Consider the following 9,151-nt stretch of genomic DNA (forward strand, 5'->3'; position numbering starts at 1 on the left):
TAGCTGCATCCTTGATTTGGATTTGCCACAAGCCCCAGGGTGCTTAGAAACAGCAACCTGATCAAGAATGACAGTATCATTTCCATTTCTTATCCTCTGGACATGCCTGGAAGCTCTGGTTTTCCACTCAAACTATCACGAGACTCCACCGATGTTTTATGTTACAAATATTAGTCAAACTTGCTGATTAACATAGGATAAAAACTACACTGCCCATTGTGCAGTAGGAAAATTAGCCCCACTCAAGTTGCCTTCTTCCAACAGCAGAGGAAACACTAGGAGAGGCCACAACCTGGAATCACAATTGTACTGAAAAAGTTGCAGTAACCACAACAATATCAATAATAGAGGGCACAGAAGAGAGAGTGCTCTATCCACAAAAGTGTATGCACCACCAAACAAACAAAAACACTTCCCAAAGAGAGGTGTGGTTTTCTCAAAGGCAAGGTGGCACCTGGCCCTCTCACCCCCTGCTGGACCATGCGGCTTGGGGGAACAAAAGCAATGGGGAAAACAAGTTTCTGCAGTTTTACGTCCTTACCCCAGCCCAGAAATAATAGAAAACAGGGTCAAAACAAGACCCGGGAAGCTATTTCTTCCAAGTAAGGAGTGATGCTGCCAAGCTATTCACTTCACTCCACTAGACCAGGTGCTCAAAGCATCATCTAACCTGGCTTTGAACATTTCCAGGGATAGGGCATTCACAACTTCTCTAGGCAACCTGTGCCAGTGCCTCACCATCCTCTCAGTAGAGAACTTCTTTCTAACATCTAATCTAAACATGCTCTCTCTCAGTTTAAACCCATTCCCCCTTGTCCTGTCACTCCATGTCCTTGTAAAAAGTCCCTCTCCAGCTCTCTTGTAGCCACCTTCAGATACTGGACAGGGCTTTAGGGTCTCCCCAGGGCCTTCTCTTCTCCAGTCTGAACAGCCCCAACTCTCTCATTATGTATTTATAGGGGAAGTGCTCCAGCTCTCTGATCATCTTGGTGGCCTTCATCTGAACTTGTTTCAACAGGTACTTGTGCTAGGGACCCCAGAGCTGGACGCAGTGCTCCAGACAGAGTCTCACAAGAGTGGAGCAAAGGGGCAGAATCTCCTCCCTCGACCTGCTGGTCACACTGTTTTTGATGTAGCCCAGGACAAGTTTGGCTTTCTGGGCCATGAGTGCACATTCCCTGGTCATGCTCAGTTTCTTGTCAACCAACACCCTCAAGTCCTTCTTAGCAGGGCAGCTGTCAATCAGTTCTCCACCCAGCCTGCATTTGTGCTTGGGATTGTTCCTCAGGTATTCTGAATGAGGATTACCCTACAGGGCTAGGTTTGAGGTAAACTCAGCAAACTCCTTAGCCCCCACCTTTCTTATTACAGGATCTGAAAGCTAACTGTTGTCCTGGAAGGACTGCTGCTCCCTGGTATTTATTCAGAACAAGGTGTGGCTGCCTTGGGAAGGATTTTAACTCTCTCTTAACTGAAAGCAATTGTCACCATATAACAGAATTCCCAACGTATGTATAATCACAGTTTCTCTATTCCAAGTGTATTAAGCATTTCAGTATGGAGAGAAGGAAGTGCACTCATTAGACCAAGCACAGACAAAACTACAGATATCTTTTTCAAGAGTGAGAAGTGAGAAAAAACAGCAGGGACAGAGAACAAACATGGCTAACAAAAAGGGAAAGAAGCTGCAGAATACTGAACTGTATGTCTTTCATGTCAGTCAGGAGGAAACAACTACTGGATCTGGGCACACACAGAAGGAAGGGGAAGATCTTGGCTCCTAGCTGCCTTCCTTCTTAACGTGGAAGTACAAATTCTCTATGACAGTGTCTCAAGACAGATTCTTGATCCCTTGTCTTCCTTCCTGCCCCTCTTACCTCTCACCTCCAGACACCTCCTACTCCCCGCAGAGCTGAGAATACTGAAAGTAGGTATTGAAGCATATATTTTAAAACCTGCCAGATTACTAATTCTCTCCTAGCCTTTCTGTCTCTGGAAAAGGGACAAAAATGCACCAGGAAGGTAATTGTGTTTCATTAAGTTCAGACTTGGGATTCCATCATCTACTGTCCAGAAGCCATAGCACACCAGCAAAAGAGATGTGTTACAAAGAAAGGAATACCCCTTAGCCCACTCAGCAAGAATATCTGTAAGACAGATGACCTGGGGGAGTTCTAAGGGTGAATAAAGGGATAGATTTTATGTGTCAAGTTGTCAGTCACTTTGGGGTGAGTCTTTAAGGTCCCTGCAAATCCTGTAAGGAGGTCCATGAGTCAAAAGTATGGGATTGTGGAGCACCTGTGAGGAACAGGACAAAAGACACAGGGCAGTCAGTGGGGTGGATCACCTGTTAAGAACACAGGCAGCCTGAATGAGGAAGACACACAATTCCTAGGGTTTTGGCTGTTCTTCCTAAATAGAGTGGACCCATGGCTTTCCCAGTCTTTCCTCTCTTTCAGATTTACAGTCTAGCTGCCTTCTGCATAACAAAAAACCAAGTAGGCTGCAAAGTCTGTAGGCAGTAAAGAATTGGTAGAGTCTTACTTCTTCAAGTTTATTGACAAATTGAGCAGTGAAAAGAATGCTGGCATTTGACATTTGCTGAAGAGACAAAACCACATTAATTATATCTGTTCATCATCCAACAAGGTTTTAAACTGAAAGAGTGTAGATTTAGATTGTCTAACATAATGAAATTTTTTACGGTGACAGTAATGAGACACTGTAATAAGTTGCACAGAGAGCTGTGGATGCCCTGTCAGTGAAAGTGTTCAATGTCAGGTTGGATGGGGCTTTGAGTAACCTGGTTTAATGGAAGCTGTCACTGCCTTATAACAGGAGATTGGACTAGATGATCATTGAAGGTCCCTTCCACCCAAAACACTCTGAGATTCTGTGTCTCATGTGCTGTGTAGCACAAATACAAATTTAACATAAAACCTGCAAGGATACTTCAAAGTTCTATGGCACATTCTTATAAAGAAAGGCAGTGTCTCCAGTGCAAGACTAAGCTCTACAGCTGGTCAAAGCACTCACGTGAGAGCCTGGGTTGATGTTAGGGTTGTAATGTGCTCAGGCTCTGCACTACTGGAGGATCAGGAACTTGGTCTTAGCCAGAATGTCCTCCCACACAAACGGCACTATGAGGGTAGCCCAGTTGTGAATGGGCTCAAACTTATGTTACCTGGACATGACAATTCCCAGAACCAAACATTCTTTGCCCTTTTCAACATCTGTGAAAGTATAAGCACCCTGAAGCTCAGTAAGCTAAAGCGACAAGCTGTGAGATGCAAAGATCAAGAAATGCGCAAAAAAAGGTGGTGAGATGAAGCAATGAATTCAGGTGCGGTTGACTGCACACAAAAGAGAACACAATAGTTAAACTTGGACAACAACCTTTCTTAAATAACTGCTCAAAACTATGGCAAAAGAAGGCACCTAGTGCAGATCATAAAATCACAGGACACTTCAACTTGGAAGGGATCCATAAAGATCATCAAGTCCAACTCCTTGCTTCTCACAGGACTACCTAAAATTAAACAATATGATTAAAAGCATTGTCCAGATGCTCCTTGAACTCTGACAGGGTTGGTGCCTGACCTAACACCGAATTTGAACTTTCCCTGATGTAACCAGAGAAGAGAGATGGAGAAGTTGGAGGCAACCAAGCAGGAAAGTTTGCAGGGGAAAGGAAAAAGTAGAAAAAACATACATTAAAAAAACACAAACCTTTCCAATGTTATATAATAAAAGTAAAAAACCAGAATCCAAACACATCTAAGGGAAATAGAGTCAAGGAAGTAGATTAGGTTGCAAATTAATGAGAATTCTAAAATTAGATCGAGAAAGCAATTAACAACAGACATTATTGTATTTATTTATTTATAACAATTACAATCCTAAGAGTAATTATGAAAGAGATTGAAATTAATAAAACCTAAAAAAAGGTATTTTTTAGTAAAAGTACAGCAGAATAAATCAGGCAATTGTCATCTCTAGTTACTGTTATTGGTGTTATTTTCATATGACACTTCACAGCAATCAATTACAAAACATTATAATTTCTAAGCCTAGTAAAACATTGCTGTGCTTTAAGAAAAAAACAAATATGAATTATCCATCCTTTCTGGCGGTATTAATATACACACATTAGGGTAGATTCACAGGATGCAAAGAAATATAAAATATGAATGCCTAAACATACATTTGTCCAGTAATCTTGATTGCTTTTAATGCAAAAAAAGAACAAAATGAAAGCAGCTGACAAAACATGACTAGGTATTTTAAAATAATTTTGCATTTGAAAAGGTAAATAACATCTTGATTAAAATTAATTTTATTACCTCACTATGAGCTGAACGCAGGCTGATGAGCTATGATCAGTAAAGACAGGGATATGCTGAATCAGAACAGATGTCTATACAAAAAAATTGCTGTTCAATCTTTTTGAAAATCTACATCTGTGATCAAAAGAGGACAGTATATATACCACATAAATGAAATTACTAGAAGACAGAAGGTAATGTACAGAAGCACAAGAGAAGAAACCATAATCGTACTAGGAAACAATTTTTTTAAAAATGAAACCTTGTCTAACTGCAAGTCCTATGGCCAGTAGTTTTAGAAAAATGTTGACATCTGTTGGCGAACAAGGAGCAGAGCAGCTCAGAAATGCCTGGGAAGTGCAGATACAGAGCCCTTTTCCAATCTGGCACTGGAGGGTTGAGTCTCATTTGCATGTCTGCTACACAACAGCTCAGATCGCTCCCCTTGAAATGTTGCTCGGTTTTAAAGCAGGGGATGAGTGTAATGCCCTTTTCATTTGAAAAGGAACAGAAAAGAGGTCTGATGTTCTTTGCCTACAGGCCACACCAATCTGTTACAGTCTGCAGATGTGGTAAAGGATAAGGAGAACCAACAACTTCATCCCTCCTAAACTAAAAGAATGGTGCAGGACTTGGTTTACTATATACTGTCTGGAAGCAAGGGAAAGCAGGGATACTGGGACAGCTCAGTGAAGCCAACGGTATAACTCAGGCTGTAAGCAGCAGCTGACATTCTTAATGGCCTGCCACAGACATGTCATACAAAACAACACTGTAGGATTAGGCTGATGAAGGTTTGTGCCTTACTGTGGACTTCAAGGATAGCACCACTTACTACAAGAAGAAAAAGTGCAATTACATACCTTGAGCATCACTTCCACCTCATAACTGTTATCTTTTATAAAGGAACAAGCAGAAGTAACTACAAGCTATTCCTGATCTCTTAAATCATACTCTTTTCCAACTCAGTATTAAGTGTTACACACCAACACAGAAGCATCTTGGGTTTCTTTTGGATTCTGAGATTTATCAAACAATCCCTCAGAAGAAATGTATGCCAAGTTAAAAAGCCTAGCAAGTTAGATCTTCATTACTGCTGCTAGATAGATATTTACAATCAATCAATGTTTTAAAGCCTTATTTCAAATAACACGGGTGCACAAATTTTCACTCTCACCGATGTCTTCTGAGCTCCCTTTTTGGTATTCATTTCCCCAGGAATGTCTTGACTACACTCAAGTCACACTGGGTTCAATATTGTCTTCCCTTGCAGCTGGCATCAGGGGTGCCCCTACTAATGACTAGGCTGTCAGACCATCTACAAGCTGGTGGCAAGACCAAGTCAATACAGAGTGTGTGGCTCCTGCCTTTATTTCTTTGTTACACCCTGTGCTCAGTGCTTTCAAGACAGTCAAGCGTGAACCCAGTGCTCATGATGCACTTTGGTTCAATTCCTGTTCCAATCACAAATGAATAGCCAGGGTCATTCCTTTTTTGGTTATTCTGTTTGCTGTTATCTCATAATGCCATCTTTGAGCTTGTACAGACAGACATTCCTCACTCCTTTTCCCAGTTCCAGTGAGTCTGCAGTGCCAGCAGGATCAACACAGCTGGGCAAGTGAATTTCCAGGCCACAGCCTGTCTTGGTGGGGCTTTGGTCAGCACAGTGACTCGAACCATGACATACTTGGGAAGTTGACCCTTTGACAGCAACTTAAAGGTCATCCCTTCTTAATGGGCTATTGGCCACCTCAAGTCCTGCCCTGGCCTGTGTAGGACCTGCCAACAAAGTCACAGCTGAGCTGTGTTGTCTTACACTATCTTTTATGTTTTATGTTCAAGCCTTGTTATCTCTAACAAGTCTTTGTATAAGCCTATTCATAAATCTAGCATGACGCTGACCAGCTTTAGATTGGCTTCATGTCCTGGGAGGCTGTTCCAGACTCTTGCTGCAATTAGGTATTTTTCAAGATGTTTTACTGTTCGCTATTCTTTGCTGCTTTAGGCAAACATCTCTGAAAACTATTGCCAGAATTTTCATTTTCATTTCGTCTAAGCATACCCATCAAGTTCTGAAATGTTTCCTTTAAAATCTCCCCATCTTGCTTAGTTACTGTCTTTAGTTTCAAAATTGTCTCTACAATGTATTTTCTGAGAACAGGCCTGACACGAGACTCTTTTACAATGTTGTGGCACTATAAACATGCCTTGAAAGAGACTTAAGGACAGAGGAGACTTCTCTGACCTACCTTCCCCCCATCCATATCCTAACAAAATCATTGTGGCATTGACAACACTTCAAACACTCACTGTCTTTTTGCTACTGTCTTTGCCCCCTCTTTCATAAAGTATTGAGCCATACAGTGCTTAAGAAAGACCTTAAACTGTATCTAAGTAGTCTTTGAAAAGTTACTAAGGGCCATAGCTTGCAGTACTTGCCTTAATTATGTTTAAGACTTTGCAGTGCTATGCTGAAAACAGGGAAATAGCTGAAAATATTAACTATATAACATTTGCAAGTGGTCTCCACTGAAAGATCTCCTTTCCTTTCTACTATTTATCAAACATCCTAGCATGTTTGGCACTTGTAAATAATTTGGCATAATTCCTACATACCGCAACTATTAAATGCTGGATTATGACACGTACAACATGGCTGAAAAAATACCAGTCCTAAACAGGAACTTCTTTGCCAAACAGAAGGCAACGATAGTTGGTTTGTTATTAGAAAATTTAGATGAAAAGGAAGATCTGATGAACTGGGAATTGCAGGGAACTTGTGCCTTAGTGCTGACTGGAGAATGTAAATTCAGTGCCATACAGACTCATTAGATGAAGAAGTATCTCCTGTGATTTTGCTGTGCCTCCCCTAACAAGACCTGCTAGACCTGCTGGACGAGAAGCAGCTTAGATGCTCCTCTCCATGTTCTTCAGTTTATCAGGGTCTACAGTGTATGCATAGAACCTCCCACTGATCTAATCTGCAATCAAATAACTCATCCATGTTAAATTGCAAACTGAAAGCAGCTAGAAGCTTCTAGACCAAATGTACACAGAAACTACTATTCTTTCCTTCTCCACCTTCCCCCTACTTACTCAATATGAAAGTGCACTAAAATTTATGTTTGCCTGGGGTTGAAAAGCATGTTCTTCCTCAAGGGAAACCTGCAGATTTCACAGTTTACAACCACCTGCTGAAGTAACTACAGGTTCTTTATTTAGGCTCTATTGTTTCTACGTTCCTTTGGCATCAGCAGAGCCCACCTAAGGCTGCTGGAGTGCACTGTGCACAGATACAGGTTTATGCTGGCACAGACCAAATCCAGGTTGTCTGCAGCCTCAGGACAGGTGCTACATGCATACTCGCAGAGCAAGCTCACACACTGCCAAACTTGCTGCAGCCTTTCCAGGGGTCCCTTCTGAACTTAGAGGTCTGCACTGTACAGGCCCGTGCCACAAGACGACAAAGCATTTTGGAAAAGCAACTCTGAAACACTGCACGCTCTCCTGCGAGCCTCTTTCCTTTCACCCTTAGTAACCGCTTTTGTTACCGAAGGCTCAAACATCAGGTTGAAGATGCAAAGGTGGAAAGCGTACAAGATGCAGTCGGCTGTCCATCGTTCCACCGCACAGGGAGCGTCTGCGGTCCAGACGCATTTGAGCAGCCCCGGCGCTTTTTTGGAGCCAGAGGCACGGAGGAGAGTCTGCAGCAGGTTGGCAGGCGGGGCTGCGGTGCCCACCCAGAGTCCAGCACCCATCGGGAAAGCGGAGAGAGAGTGGAAAGTTCAAGAAGCGCCGGGAAAAGTGCCACCCTGTGCGGGAGGTGGGCAAAACTGCACGGGGCGGGCGTTCTTAATGGCTTGGAGTGAAAGGCTGAATTCATTTAATGCTCTTGCTTTAGTTATTTATGCCCAAGAAGATGGATAGGGTTCTGGTCTGATTTTACATCACTGGAGCTTGCAAATGATTTGGCCAAGGATACCATACCACTAGTGAGGCATGTACGGATGCCGAGTAGACAGGAATTAGACTGGTCTGTTAATCCCTGCACACGTGCACTCATGTTTTTTCATATTCACAGAGAGCATATATTTTTTATTTATGCATCCTCAATTACTCTAGCAGTGAGTTGAGGAACAAAACGGTGCTAACTTTATCCAGATGGACAAACCCACAGAGCTTACACTCTGCGCTCTAGGCATGTCTTCACCTTTTCTGGTCCTGTGTAACAAGTTTTCAAGTAGGTGACTCCTAACGTGATCCCCAGCCCTGCAAGCCAAGGGATGTCTGAGCTCTCCAGGTTGCAAGCTCGCTGCCGCCACGGTGCTTCTCTGCCCGCTTGTACCTTTCTTGTGACCGTCCACGACCGCGTGGTGGGCGAAAAGAACACAAGCCAATGCATCTGCACGGGGCAGGAGGATTAGTTTCACTCTAAGTGCAGCTTACAGCAAAATTTGCCCAGGGCAGAGCAGGGCGCAGCAGCTCCTTCCCGGTGTCGGACCGGGCACCCCTGCATCACCTACGAGAGGTGGGCGTTCCAGCCCCGCAAGTCCAGCGCTGTAAAAGCGCGCCCTCCCTCCTGTCATGAATAATCTATTCCGCTTCCTCCTCCTCCTCCTCTTCTTCTTCTCAGGCCCTGCCGCCCCGGGCGTGTAACGCGACCAGGCGGCTGCCTTAACCCTGTCCCGCCGCCGATGGCCTCTCCGTCCCCGGGGGCAACGCACACTTTCACCCCGGCCCCTGGCACGGCCGGGCGCTTTGCGGCAGCCCCGCGGCTGCTCTAGAAACTTCTCGGTCCCTCCCTCTCCCCTCCCCTTCCTCCTCCT

This window comes from Pithys albifrons, chromosome 1 (genome assembly GCF_047495875.1).
Source record: "Pithys albifrons albifrons isolate INPA30051 chromosome 1, PitAlb_v1, whole genome shotgun sequence".
In the NCBI taxonomy this organism is placed as follows: Eukaryota; Metazoa; Chordata; class Aves; order Passeriformes; family Thamnophilidae; genus Pithys; species Pithys albifrons.